Here is a 15,320-nt window from a genome sequence, read left to right as displayed (position 1 = left end):
TTTTTTTTTTTAAAGCCAGTTATTTCTCTCTCTCTTTTCTTCCAAAGCACTGTCTTAATGTTTTTAGCATGTTAGAGCTGCTGCACTGCCTAATTGAGCTAATCCATGAAACACATTGCCAAAGATATATACAAAAATTACCAATATGGTAACATTTGTTTTTATTAGAAGCCTACGTGTGCTCCATTCACCACGGGTGCAGATAAGTGTGCATGACTTAAGGTGGCCATATACCCTACAATTACAATCTTTCCTGAAAAAGATCTTTCCAAGAAAAATTGTTCATTTCAACACACACGTGTTGAAACTCCGCTATACATGGAGAAACAACAGAATTCTACCTGTATCTAAAGGATTCAGCACTAACACAGCGGCCGATGACTGGTGCCTTCAAAGGCGCTCAATGAAAATTTTCTGCCTGGGCCGATCGATGAGACGACCAATATCCAAGCCTTCTGCCCATGTTGGTCTGCTCGTTTCCCACCATACCCGCACCGAATATCGCACGAAAATGTGTTTCGTACAATAATATTGGTGCACGTATGGCCACCTTAAGCCTTAAAAAAGGCTAAAGGTGGCCATATATGGGCCGATAAAAGCTGCCGACAGAGTCTGCAGCTTATTGGCCCTTGTGTGGGGCTCTCCGATGGGCTTCCCGACAGATACATATCGAGCAGGGGCCTTCGGATCGTGGACCGCATCTGTTCATTGATTCCTTTCATTATGATCCGATCATTGGGCCCTAGGGCCCACAATGGGATCAGCCCGATATCCCCCACCTTGAAGGTGGGCATATTGGGGTGAGATCTGGCAAAATCGCCAAACAAGTGGATCTCTGTGTATGGCCATGTCTCCTGGGTCTTCTGTCCAAACGGCACAAAAAATGACCCAGGAATCTTTGGATTCCCCATAATTCCCCAATTCTGTGCTTCTAACCGATAGGGCTATTGCACCCGATCCCAAAATAAGTGCAAAAGTGCCAATGACTCAGAATAAAGCGGAAAGATAAATAATATATAATTAATAAAACAGTGAGGCAGTGCGATTCCCCATCCTATTGGCCAGATTTTAAAAATTGACTAAACTTTGGACAGAAAGGCCAACAAACAAACAGCATCTAAAAGCCGCTGCAGTAAAGGCCTGGCAGAACATTAAAAAGGAGGAAACACAGAATCTGGTGATGTCAATGAGTTCAAGACTTCAGGCCGTCATTGCCAGCAAAGGGTTTTATTTTCAGTTTTTTAATTTTTCCAATTACTTTTGAGCCCATAAAATGAAGTGATTGTGTTAAAAAAGACTTTAGTTCCTCACATTTTTATGCAATCTTTTTGTTCAACCCACTGAATTAAAGCTGAAAGTCTGTAGTTCAACTGCATCTGGGTCATTTCATTTGAAATTTATTGTGGTAATGTACAGAACCAAAATTAGAAAAAAGTTGTCTCTGTCCAAATATTTATGGGCCTAACTGTATTCTCAATTGTTTTAAAAGTAAGTATAGCTTGTATCAAATGCTCAAAGGTAGTATTCGTCTGCTGATACTTGAAAGGCAGAGTCTGATACAGAAACAGAACCAGCAGTGCAGAAAGGGACAGCTAGATACTGGTTTCAATTGCAATTCCATTTACAAATGTATATTGGGAGGTTGCTTAAAATAATATTTTCTTTAAAGGGGTTGTTCACCTTTTAAATGAACTTTTAGTATGTTATAGAGAGTGATATTCTGAGACAATTTGTCTTTCATTTTGTATTATTTGTGGTTTTTGAGTTATTTAGCTTTTTATTCAAAAGCTCTCCAGTTTGCAGCAATAACAATAAATGTGTAGCCTTACAAACCATTTGTTTTTAGACCGTGTCAGTGACCTCCATTTGAAAGCTGGATGGAGCTAGAAGAAGGCAAATAATTAAAAAGCTATAAAAAAAATGAATGTTTTATAGCTTTCTAAAAGTTAGCTGAAAGCTTAACCACCCCTTTAATTAGATACAATTTTAGTTTTAGGGCGATGGTGCATGTCCACAACTATAATTGAGCGGAAAACATCAGAATACAGAATATGGCCATACCCAGCCTGATACAGAACACACAGATACTGTACTAACAGAGGATACTAAACTGCCATACTGAATTAAACAGCCTATTTCATAAGCCGTACTGATTGGGCTGAGAATCAATTAAGAGAATTTTGCCACAAAACCACTACAACTTTAACAGTGACACAGTACTTTATAAAGGTGTCAGTCTGCCATGTCCTTTCAGGCTTTTGGCCTACTATGGGGACATAAGAAACCTTTAGAAATAAAGCTACAGGATGCTTGAAAATAGAAATCTATTCATTGTGTATGTGGTGTTGGACTATGACACCAGGGACCCACCCAAAAACCCTAGACCAGGGGCCAACCAAAAAAAACCTTAGGCCAGGGGCCCACTCTCGGTACTTTTATTCTTCTTCTCACTCACCTCTCTTCTTTTTTTTTCGAAATATATTTTTATTGGTTTCTGAAGAAAAGCAAAACAGGGGGGGGGGGGTACAGAATTGAAAAGGGGGGGGGGGAAGAGGAGGGGGTAGGTCTGAGCCAAAGTACATAATATCCAGGTCTCACTATACACTTATATGAAAATACAATGCATCATATGAGTACGTACAACAGAGGACTCCAACAAGGAATGTTACCAGACACAAGCGATTGAAAATGCCTAACAGATCACTACAGAAAAGTTTTCCTGCGTACCATATCATTAGGGGAAACCTCTCTTCTTTACTTAATACTATAATGTATTATTCCAACTATTTAGCCTCTTTGTTCTCATAGAAACAGGGAATGGCCATGATGTTTTATGCAAATGTTTTAGCATAAGGGCCCACTGATACTTGGGCCCACCGAGAGTTTTCCTGGTATCCCTGTGGACACTGGGGCTCATTTATGAATAAATTTTGCACCTGGGCCAGGGTCGGCCCAGAGCTGCTTCCCCGGCTGCTCTGTCACATTTTTCATGCATGCGTGCGCACTCAAGTTTAGAGGTCGGGAGGGGGCCTCCGGGGGCTGCCAGGAGAGCCCTTCGTTGTGAGCCCCCATGGCTCCAGTCCGACCCTGACCTGGGCAGTAACCTGTGGCAACCAATCAGATGATTGCTTTCGGTGCTCAAACTGCAGCTGGCTGAAAAAAGCTAATCATTGATTGGTTGTTATGGGTTATTGCCCAGGTGCAAATGTACCCACTGTTTATAAATGTGTGTGTAGCCCTGTCCTAAAGTGTATGTGTAGCCCTGTCCTAAGGTGTGTGTGTGTGTGTAGCCCTGTCCTAAATAGTGCACATTTCCATGATACGTTTTTATCCTACCCTAGTTAGTATGACAAATCTGCGTGAATTGATTTAACTCTGATAATCTCCCTAATCCATGCCACAGACACTCAATCTGTTTTACTCCCTTTTTTACACGGGATGTCTACAGGCTTAATCTGGCTATAGACTGTAACACAATGACACAGTTTGTACATTTCCCTACAAGAAGTGCATTTTATTTGGCTGCAGTTAGGGGGAAATCTGCATTTGTGTTACAATATTCGACATCTTTAAATGACTTAATCAATCAAGGACACACTGAACATTTCTGTGCATTATTGGCCATGCTATCCGCTGTTCTGTACATGAATCTAAGCCTGACTGTAAATGATGAGCGTAGCTGTCTCTGATGTAACCCCCCTTCCTGGAGGAAATCCCTAGTACATGAGTGACTGTACTAAAAGGAATGGTTATTCGTTATCTTTGTGTGTCCACGTGACTAATGAATAGTGCACGTCAGGGAGTGGTGAGTGTTGAGCAACGGCACTTGTATCCTTGAATGAGCAGAGTTTCCCATCCATGACTCAGTGTGCTCACTTTCATGTGCTTTTTATTTTTCTTTATTTAGCAGCAGTTGCTACGGTCTAATTCAATGTTTTTGCAAACGCTGACTCAGAACTGTCTTCCCTCTGCATGGGGTAGGCCAGATATCGTTGAATTAAAGGATCAGTAACACCAAGTAATGAAAGGGTTCTCTTTGCATTTAATATATAATGTTCCGTTACTCTGTGCAAATGGTTAGCACTACTGCCTTGCAGCTCTGGGGTTTAGGTTCTATTTCAGCCAGGGCACTATCTGCAATTTGTTTGTATGTTCCCCCGTTGCCTGAGTGGATCTCTTCTACTTACACTCTCTAAACCATGTAGACTCTGAAAATCATGCAGGATAACTGATATCATTATGTGTGCGGTATGTGATAGAGGGGGCCCTGCCAGCTAACTAATTTATTCAAGGTTCCACTTAAAAGGGTTGTTCACCTCTGAGTTAACTTTTAGTATGATGTAGAGAGTGATATTCTGAGACACTTTGCAAATGGTTTTTATTTTTTAGTATTTGTGGTTTTTGAGTTATTTCGCTTTTTATTCAGCAGCACTCCAGTTTACAATTTGAGCAAATTGGTTGCTAGGGTCCAAATTACCCTAGCAACCATGCATTGATTTGAATAAGAAACGGGAATAGGAGAGGCCTTTATAGAATGATGAGCAATAAAAAGTAGCAATAACCATACATTTGTAGCGGCAAGTCATAGACACATGCTCCAATTCGGGGAGATTATTCGCCCAGCGATAAATCACCTCTTCTTCAGCTGACTAATCTCCCTGAACTGCCTTCCGCTGGCTAAAATGTAAATCGCCGGTGGGATGGCACTCTGAGCGCTTCATTTTCCGAAGTCGCCCGAAGTTTCCTCGTGGGGCAACATCGGGGGAAAAAAATCAGAGTGCCATCCCGTCACCGATTTACATTGTAGCCGGCGGGAAGGAAATTGCCCGAAGAAGAGGTGATTTGTCGATGGTCGACTAATCTCCCCAAATCTGAGCTTGTGTCTCTGCCCAGAGCATTTGTTTTTAGATGGGATCAGTGACCCCCATTTGAAAGCTGAAAGAGTCCGAGGAAGAAGGCAGATAATTCAAAAACGCTAAGAAATGAATAATGAAGACCAATTGAAAAGTTGCTTAAAATTGGCCATTCTATAACATTCGAAAAGTTAATTTAAAGGTGAACCACCTCTTTATGTTAGAGGTTTTTGCATTTACATAGTTTATAGGTACAGTGCATACAGTGTCCCATATCTTTTGCTGCTTTGTGCCAAAGTACACTACATGCAAACTATGGCAGACTGGCCACAGTCCTATTTTATCTCTTATGTTAATGTTAGTCCTTCTTTAAAAACTGGGCACCATCAAAAACCAGGAACTGTTACTAGAAATGAGGGGCAGCTGGCTTGTGCTGTGGAAGTAATCATTACAGTTTGCACAGTTTAGGTGTTAATGTGCATAACCTGGTAAAGTTGCCGGCTGACAGTCATTCGCCACTGCTGATCCAAACTGATTCCCTAGTGTCACATGCATGGTGCATCATTCTTTATTCAGATTTTATGGGTTTAATCAGCTTTCCTAGTGAACATCAGATCCTGCATGGCTTTCTCTTGCATGGTACCCGCGCAGTAATACAGAGCTGCTAATGAGCTCACCAGCCAACAGATGCTGCCAGCTCTTAATCATGTGAAAAGGTATTTGTCAGCCATTACCTGCTTACACACAGCTCAAACTATTTGGCACAATAATACTGACTATTTCACAGTGCCCTTTTAGTTTCGTAGTATGGTTCATATTACCTAAGGCTGATAAGACTCTCATCCACCAGTATAGGTATGGGACCTATTATCCGGAAACACATTATCCAGAAAGCTCCGAATTAAGTAAAGGCCACCTCTCATAGTCTCCATTTTATCCAAATAATCCAAATTTTTTAATATGATTTCCTTTTTTCTTTAAAAATAGAAAAAGCACCTTGTATTGATCCAAATGAAGATATAATGAATCCCTATTGAAAGCAAAACCAGATGATTGGTCTTATTTAAGGTTTACTTGATTTTCTAGTAGACTTAAGGTATGAAGACCCGAACTACAGAAAACTCCAGCTCCTGAGCATTCTGGATAACCAATCCCATACCTGTACTACTTAAATTAGTTACCAAAGGAAATCTCTGCAGAAAAAGTTCTAAAATTGCCCTTCATACCATTGTTTCATTGGGGATAAGTATATAATTCTATCAAGTTACCAGTCTTGTAGAATTTAAAGTGGACCTGTCACCCAGACACAAAAGTCTGTATAATAAGTCCTTTTCAAATTTAAACGTGAAATCCAATTTCTATTTTTTATTAAAGCATTCATAGCTGTCAATCAAATGTTGTCTGCCCCTCCTCTATGCCATAGGCATAGAGGCGGGGCAGACAATTACTTTCACTTTCCGTTCTCTTTACCATTTAATTGTGTATCCAGGTCACGGGGATGGACATCAGATCCCCTATTCTGGTACACAAACAAGATTCTGAGATGATGCAAGGCTTGTCTTAATAACAGTGTCCACAAAATGGCTGCTTCCTGCTTGCTATAATTTTGAAATCCCAGACTGAAGGAAACAAGATTCAAATAATTTATATAGTGTAGTTAAAGTTAATTTTGCTTGACTAATGTGATAAAATAGGATTTTGAATATTTTTTTTTGGTGACGGGTCCCCTTTAATAAACTTGTGATCCCAAACTTTCAGTAATAACTGTGGAAGCCATTGCATTTGAGGCTAAAACATCAGTTATACTATTAGTGCTCACTGTTTTGCACACAAACCGCACTCATTGATACTGTTGAAGGGACATATACAGACCCATATACCTTATTAAAATGTACTGTGCAGGAAGGGTCTCTTGATGCTTCCTAGCTCAAATTTATTGTTCAGTGTGACAGGAGTAATAGAAATGAGCAGAGAAGTGTTGGTAGATGCTTACATCAATAATTTAAATAATAAGGAAAGCCTGATTAACTTTATACTTATTCTTGAGTATAAGTGTGGGATTACTAGGGAAGACTGAGAAGAAGCAGGAGACGGAGGAGAAGAAGCAGGAGACGGAGGAGAAGAAGCAGGAGACGGAGGAGAAGAAGCAGGAGACGGAGGAGAAGAAGCAGGAGACTGAGGAGAAGAAGCAGGAGACGGAGGAGAAGAAGCAGGAGACGGAGGAGAAGAAGCAGGAGACGGAGGAGAAACAGAAGAAGGAAAAGAAGAAGAAGGAAAAGAAGAAGGAGAAGGAAATGGAGGAGGAGGAGAAGGAAATGGAGGAGAAGGGGGAAAGAAGTGGTGAGAGATGGGGGGTAACTGGATTCAATGGGGGAGCCCAGCAGAACAGCAGAGGGCACTCCAAGGAGTTTAATTTTCATATATAATAATATAAAAGGACTGCACTGGTTTGCTTTTGACTATATCTGTGAGTTCTATGGCTGCCATCACTGACACGCTTGCTAACCTCTTGCAATGGAAGTGTTGATAAATCACAGCATTCTCTACCATACGTCGTTGGCTCTATGCATGTTCTGTTTGAACTGTGTGACTGAAAAAAGTTAAAACCCAGTTTTGTATGAACAAATGATTTGTAATTAAATTTCTCTAATTAGCGAAACCGGTTTGGTTTGTTTTAGAGAAGGGTTACTTTTGGTCTTTGACCAACCATAACCTTCAGCATAAGAGCACGTTCTCTTCGGCTTCTAGCTCCCTCTAGTGCTGCATTGTGGGTTTTACTCTTCATTATTTAAAATCTTTTGCAAAATAAATAATTCACGTGTAATTATGTACTGTATGCATTTAGGGGAGCATTTTCAGTGATTCTTAGCACTGATATCCACTTACTTGACCCAAAAACCATTACAGTTGCAGAATTAGTTTTTTTATTATTACAGTGTTTGCTATTTTATTAGAAGAGTTATCCATTTACCAGGTTAACTTCTGTCCATCTATTGATTACTTTTATTTTCCCATGAACAGGCAGCAAGGTATGAGAGAATAGCCTATGCCATGTATTCCTGCTTTCCATGGTTCTGGAAGCTGCCAGTGCAAGGGCTCTTAAGGGCAAAGCAAACAAGCAGACCCATCAATATTTCTGTTGCAAAGAGCTGATGCCCAGTTTTTTTTTTTTTTATTGTGACATTGATTTGTGGTCGTAGAAAAAAAAAGTAAAGATCAATAACAATACAGAAATATGCTCTCTGTAAATATATTTAATCTGACATTTTAAAGGGGAACCTTTACTATTATAAAACCTACCTAACTGTAGTGCAGGGGTGTCCAACCTTTTGGCTTCCCTGGGCCACATTTGAAGAAGAAAAATTTTCTGGGGCCGCACATGAAATACACAACACTTTTGATTTATAAAAATAAAGGAAATACACAGAAATTAACTACAATACCAGCTAGATAACCATATTGAGCTATACACTGGAATATGGGACAAATATAAAGCAACCTTCTCTGCTATATGATTACTAATTGGGCAATAGGTAGTCCCCCTCCGCCCTAGGTCACCACATTGTTACAACCTGGCATAGTAAGCCTATTCCTAACAAGACAACAGACTGAGGTGGTAATGATTACCCGGTAATGATAATCATTACCACCTCAGTCTGTCATATTGTTAGGAATAGGCTTACTATGCCAGCTAATCATGTGTTTGGACAAAAAACAGAACAACAACATGTTATTTCACTCTTTTATTTTCTCCATACCTTTTATTAATTGTTCATTTCTTTCTTTTTTTCACTTACTTTCCTTTTCTCTCTCCACATGCAATGTGAAGCAAATATATGGTTGTACAATGCACAAAAAAGAAGATAGAAGTAAAGTTTTACAAAAAAAAGAAAAGAGAGCAAAACAAACCATCCTAATGGGATTTTTGACATTGCACTTGACTTGATAAACTACTGCTCAATGGAACCAAATATTGATGCATTAAATTAGAAGTAGTTGCAATTCTCAGTGAATATTCAAGGTGCTCATCAGATAATTTGGTTCTAATTTTGTGGCAAGCAACTCCAAAAACTACATGGCTCTTCTCCTGCCTAATGAAAGGCTAGCTTCAGCCTGCAGCTTACTGGTAAACGTTACAAAAAAAGTAAAAGAAAAGAGCAAATTAAACCATCCTAGTGGGATTTTTGAGATTGTGTTTGATAAACTACTAATGCATCAATATCTGGTTCCATTGAAGTAGTTGCAATTCTCCGTGAATATTCAAGGTGCTCATCAGATAATTTGGTTCTAATTTTACTCTTAGTGTGCTTCATTCTTCATTCATAAGAAAAGAGAGCAAAATAAACCATCCTAATGGAATTTTTGACATTGCACTTGACTTGATAAACTACTGCTCAATGGAACCAGATATTGATGCATTAAATTAGAAGTAGTTGCAATTCTCAGTGAATATTCAAGGTGCTCATCAGATAATTTGGTTCTAATTTTACTCTTAGTGTGCTTCATTCTTGAAAAAAGTTGCTCACTAATATAGGTGCTGCCAAAAAGTGATGACAGGAATAAGGCATGGTTGTGAAGTGAGGGATATTTATCTCTGGGAAGATAGGACCTATAAAAGTCCAGTAAAGACACATAGTCAAAGTTTTCCTTAAGTTGTCTACACATGCAATGTGAAGCAAATATATGTTTTTACAATGCAAAAAAGATAACTGTAAGAGTAAAGTTTACAAAAAAGTAAAAGAAAAGAGAGCAAATTAAGCCATCCTAGTGGGATTTTTGACATTGTGTTTGATAAACTACTAATGCATCAATATCTGGTTCCATTGAAGTAGTTGCAATTCTCAGTGAATTTTCAAGGTGCTCATCAGATAATTTGGTTCTAATTTTACTCTTAGGGGCAGATTTACAAAATTCGAGTGAAGAATTCGAATGTAAAAAACTTCGAATTTCGAAGTATTTTTTGGGTACTTCGACCATCGAATTGGTTAAATTCGTTCGAATTCGAACGATTCGAACGATTCGAAGTAAAAATCGTTCGACCATTCGATAATCGAAGTACTGTCTCTTTAAAAAATACTTCGACCACCTACTTCGGTAGATAAAACCTACCGAAGTCAATGTTAGCCTATGGGGAAGGTCCCCATAGGCTTGCCTGTGATTTTTTGATCGAAGGATTTTCCTTCGATCGTTGGATTCAAATCCTTCGAATCGTTCGATTCGAAGGATTTAATCGTTCGATCGAACGAAAAATCCTTCGATCGATCGATCGCAGGATTTGCGCAAAATCGTTCGACTTCGATATTCGAAGTCGAACGATTTTAGTTCCCAGTCGAATATCGAGGGTTAATTAACCCTCGATATTCGACTATTGATGAATCGGCCCCTTAGTGTGCTTCATTCTTGAAAAAAGTTGCTCACAAATATAGGTGCTGCCAAAAAGTGATGACATGAATAAGGCATGGTTGTGCAGTGAGGGATATTTATCTCTGGGAAGATAAGACCTATAAAAGTCCAGTAAAGACACATGATCAAATTTTTCCTTAAGCTGAAAGTCAGATTGCAGCTCAATGCATTCCATTTGAAAATTGGCAGGTAACATATTTATGTCAACTGAAAATGGTGTTGCAAATATAGCAAAATGTTGTTTATTTTCCCTGAAATCCTGAAAACGTTTTTCAAATTCTTGTATCAAATCATAAAGCAAGGCTGCATATTTTTCAGTGTTCACAGGAACGTTTGGCCAATGTGTTGAAATGCATAAAATTGTTTGCCTTAATTTGATCTTCCCATAATTTTAGTTTCGTTTGGAATGCTGTTATGCCTTGGAACATTGTGTTGATAAGCTGGTTTTTACCTTGAAGACGCATATTTAAGTCATTCAAATGGGAGGTCAAATCCACTAAAAATGCTAAATCTGTAAGCCAGTTTTCATCATCAAGTTCAGGCACACATTTTGCTTTTGATACCATAAATGACTTTACTTCATGTCGCAAATCATAAAATCTTTTCAACATTTGGCCTCGACTTAGCCATCTTACTTCTGAGAAGTAAATGACATCACCACAGTCAGCATCTATACTTCTAAGAAATTCCTGGAACTGGCGATGATTCAAGCCCTTGGCCCTTATGAAATTCACAGCCTTTATCACTATTTGCATGGTTATCCATTTTTAAAGCTTTTGCACATAAATTTTCTTGATGTACTATGCAATGATACTTCATTAAATGTGAGTTTTTGGCAGCAATTGCATCATTTTCTATTAATTTTACAAGTCCCTCCCTTCTACCTACCATTGCTGGGGCACCATCAGTAACTATACCAGATATGTTTACAAAAGACAGAGAATATCTATTTAACATATTTTTTACTGCTTCATATAAATCTCTTGATTTAGTTGTGTCTTTTAATGGCACTAAAGAAGCCATCTCTTCAGTAACATTATATTCATTATCAGTACCTCTCATAAAAATGGCAAGTTGAGCCATATCTGTAGCATCAGTGCTTTCATCCACTGCCAAAGCATAATATTTAAATTTAGCAGCTTTACTCTTCAAACATCTTTCAACAGATTTTCCAATGTCTTCTGTTCGCCTGGCTATAGTCTGGTGAGACAAACTAATTTTAGAAATATCCCCTTTTTTTCAGGGCAAATTATGTCTGCCACACTTTCCATACATTGCTTAATAAACTCACCATCAGTAAATGGTTTTGATTTTTTTGCTATTAAATATGTTACCACATAACTAGCTTTTACAATAGATTCTGTCTGAGTAATAACTTTTTTAAATAAATTTTGTTGAGAAGACAGACTTTTCTTAAGTTCCATTGCTTTGTCCTTACGACACATTCCTTGATACACAGAGAATTTTGCAGCATGTTTTTGCATATAATGCCTTTTTAAATTATAGTCTTTGAAAACTTGCACATATTCACCACAAATTAAGCAGAGTGCTTTACTGTTTGCCTCAACAAAAAAGTACTCTTCTGTCCAATTTTCTTTAAACACTCTTCCTTCCTCTGTAACTCTGTAACTTTTCTTTTTCTGTGTTCTTTTTTCGATTCAGAGATTCTGAAAGCCATGCTTAAAAAAATAGGGACTATATTTATTATGTTGTTAATTGTGAAGCATGGCTAGCAATACTTAATGTGCTGCAGATGTACTGCTTACCTGCCTTTCCTAATAACAGGACTGTAGTAGGAGGTTGATGACTGCTATTTTTCTGCACTTTGAAGCTGCACACCACCACATGGGAACAAATAGCAAGAGTTTGCTAGAAGAAAAATAGGGACTATATTTACCAATTATGGCTGCCAACTGTAAAAAAGCATAGCAGGTGATGCATGAGGTGCCACTTAATAATGCTTACCTGCCTTCTAAATAACAACCAAGGCTCACTTGCAGGTTGATAGGTTAAAAATGATAAGCTCTGTGTTTCTGCTATAGGAAGCTGCACGGGAACGAATAGCAAGAGCTATAAGGAAAATATGTACTATATTACCATTTATGGCTGCCAAATGTAAAACATAGCAGGCGATGGGAGAGGTGCCACTTAAAAATGCTTACCTACCTTTCCAAATAACCACCGAACGCTCACTTTCAGGTTGATCAGCTCAGTGTTTCTGCTGTAGGAAGCTGTGGACACCTCACAGGAACAAATAACTGTTTAAAAAAGGGAATGCTATGTAAAATGCCCGTTCATGGATGGCACACATCGCATACAAACAGGGTTGCCAGGTCTAATTTTCAAAACCAGCCCAAAACTAGCCAAGTGGCATTCAAAGGTAGCCCAAAAATAGCTCAATATTTGCAGGAAAAAAAAAGTCTAAAAAATAAATGAATGTATGTGAAAATATGCCTTTTTTTAAATTTTCACTGTTTTGCTAATTTTCCAATAAAGGTAGGTACAGACTTGACCATCACCAGGGGCGTAACTAAAAGAGGCCCAATTTGTAACTGGCGTATTTTCATAAAAAATTATTTATTTCACTGCACATATTGTGCTATGTTTGGGCTACTTTTGAAGTTGAATAAACAATTTATTTATAATTCATTTTTCAGTTACAAAATTAATTCTCTATTTTTGATACTATGAACTGTGAATTTAATTAAGAAGTGATAATTCATTGCAATGCACTTATAAGCTATTAAGTACATTTACCACATAATTAATTATCTTAAAAAACAAATCAATTGATTATTGGGAATCACAGGGGGCTTGGGAATTCATTTCTTTTTAATTAATTTTTGTATTAATTCTCATTTATTGCACTGCTCTTTAATTAGCCTACAGACCTACACACATTGAATTTAGTGAAAATAATAATTCCAGAAAATTGTGGAATAGGTATATGGCCCAGGGGTGTTATTACACAAATCCCTACTTCCAAATTTATCATGTCAAATGCAAAGCACTAAGCCAGACTAAAACAGTAAAAAATTCTGTACCTGTAAAAATACTGTGCAGGTGTATTGTGCTGAACCAGGGGAGCTGAGGTAATAATAATTGGTTGCTGTGGAGTGCAAGAGTGCCAGACTTGCCAGTAAGCTGCAGGCTGAAGCTAGCCTTTCATTAGGCAGGAGAAGAGCCACGTAGTTTTGGGAGTTGCTCTCTCTCTGTGCCTTTTATCACGCTGCCAGACAAGAGGGGGCAGGGCCCAGCAAAGCCAGGAAATTGGCGCCAAAAACACGGGCTGCTAGCTAGCAGCAGCTAGCAGCCGTTGGGGATACTGGAGAACACAGGCGGTGACGTCATACGCAGAGCGCCGGCGCTGACGTCACACGCACCGCACGCACAGCACAGAGAGGCTGCAGCCAGCAAAGCTGTGGGGAGAGGAGGCGTGCCTTTCCTCTGACCTGCGCTTCCTGCTGGGCCGCACGGATCTCCATTCCGGGCCGCATGGGGCCCGCGGGCCGCGGGTTGGACACCCCTGCTGTAGTGGGTGTATAATTTTTTTTTGTTAAAAAATAGTTTGAATTATTTGACAATTTATTCGTAGATTCCTCAGCCTAGCATATTTTTTCTGGGTGTCTGCAACTGCTTATGCTGTGAGTGACATATTTCCATGCTGTAATTGGCTGATTCCAGCAAGAAGCAGCAATATGCAATGCAGTACTAACACACAGCATGGTTGAGTTGCTTGCAGCAGGAAAAAATGTATGCTGAGCTTGTATACTTATCAACCCTCTATATATCCAAAACTATAGGAAGAATGTTGGTGTAAGTATGTACAGTACTAGCTTTGGTGATTATGGCCTTTTTTTCCAAGTGATGTGGTGCAGGTTGTTTGATTTAATTGGGTGATGCGTGTTCACTTCATTTAAAGCCACAGTTTCTTATTTGTAATCAAATCAGGGGTTTGTAAAATAACTCCAATGTTAGTTTGGCCTTGTGTTTAGTATCATTGTCCTGTGGAACGCCCAACATTAAATTTTTCTGCCATTTAAACAGGTCCTATTGCTGTAAGTATCACTGTATATTGCACCATTTATTCTTCTAGATGCCCAGCTGCAGCATCATGCTGCCACCACTATAATGTATACCTCCCAACTGTCCCATTTTTTCGTGGGACAGTCCCGATTTTGACAGGTTTATTACTGAAATATCCCAACTTTCTCTTTGATCTCCTGCACTGAACAGCCAGAAAAAGATACAACATTTCTAACTTAATTGGCTTTTGGCAGAGAGCCCAAAAGATACTTAGATACTTTTGTAACAATCTAAGATAAGCAGGTCTCTAGGGAGAACTTAGACTCACAGTTGAAAGGGCAAATCCCCTTCATTAGCAAAACTGTAATAACACATAAAAACCACAGAAATGTGTTAAAAATGTCATAACCTGCCAAATTTTGTAAAATGGACATGGTAATTAGGGGGTAAGCCACAAAATGGGTGTGGTCAGAACAATTTTGCTGCACGGCAAATCTTTTTGTCCCTCTTTATATTTCTAAAATTTTGGAAGGTACGGTAATGTTATAGATATGGTCGATTCTCTTAGTATGAAGGAGGCCACAAACATCCGCAGTACTGTGCTGCAACTTTTTATTCCAAATTCCACAACATGTTTCGAGTCAACGAGGTCCTTGTCGACTCGAAACATGTTGTCGAATTTGGAATAAAAAGTTGCAGCACAGTACTGCGGATGTTTGTGGCCTCCTTCATACTAAGTGAATTGTCGAATAATTGGCCTTTATGGTCTGACCTAACTGACCTTAATAAGAAGTTAAGGGACTTGTTGGGAAAACTGCATAAGATTGTTATAGATATGGTGTTTAATGTGGAATGGGTAGTACCACACGTCGCTTTAAATGTTTGCTTAAAAGCTCTGTTTTGGTCTCATCTGAGCAACTGAGTCACTCTCATATTTTTGGCAAACTCTGGAAGTTATTGCACATGGTACTTTTTGAACCACTCATCTATGCAGGCCAGTATTTTGCCAAGCTCTCGATAAAGGAACAGTATATCCCC

General features: G+C 38.9%; 1 protein-coding gene and 1 long non-coding RNA gene across 6 annotated transcripts in view; one reads left to right on the top strand and one right to left on the bottom strand.

The window, feature by feature from the left end:
* The window catches only part of cert1.S (ceramide transporter 1 S homeolog), a 76,483-nt gene that overhangs the window by 34,590 nt on the left and 26,573 nt on the right, over nucleotides 1–15,320 (top strand). The window lies entirely within an intron of this gene.
* On the bottom strand, nucleotides 11,878–12,507 carry LOC121399514. The gene is made up of 4 exons (XR_005965103.1): nucleotides 12,423–12,507; nucleotides 12,222–12,326; nucleotides 12,023–12,143; nucleotides 11,878–11,935 (listed from the first exon to the last, which is right to left on the bottom strand). It is a non-coding gene; the product is annotated as an uncharacterized LOC121399514 (long non-coding RNA).

The sequence above is a fragment of the Xenopus laevis genome, chromosome 1S (assembly GCF_017654675.1).
Source record: "Xenopus laevis strain J_2021 chromosome 1S, Xenopus_laevis_v10.1, whole genome shotgun sequence".
In the NCBI taxonomy this organism is placed as follows: domain Eukaryota; kingdom Metazoa; phylum Chordata; class Amphibia; order Anura; family Pipidae; genus Xenopus; species Xenopus laevis.
The sequence above is the reverse complement of the archived record's forward strand: the minus strand, read 5'-3'. Positions and strand labels throughout refer to the sequence as shown.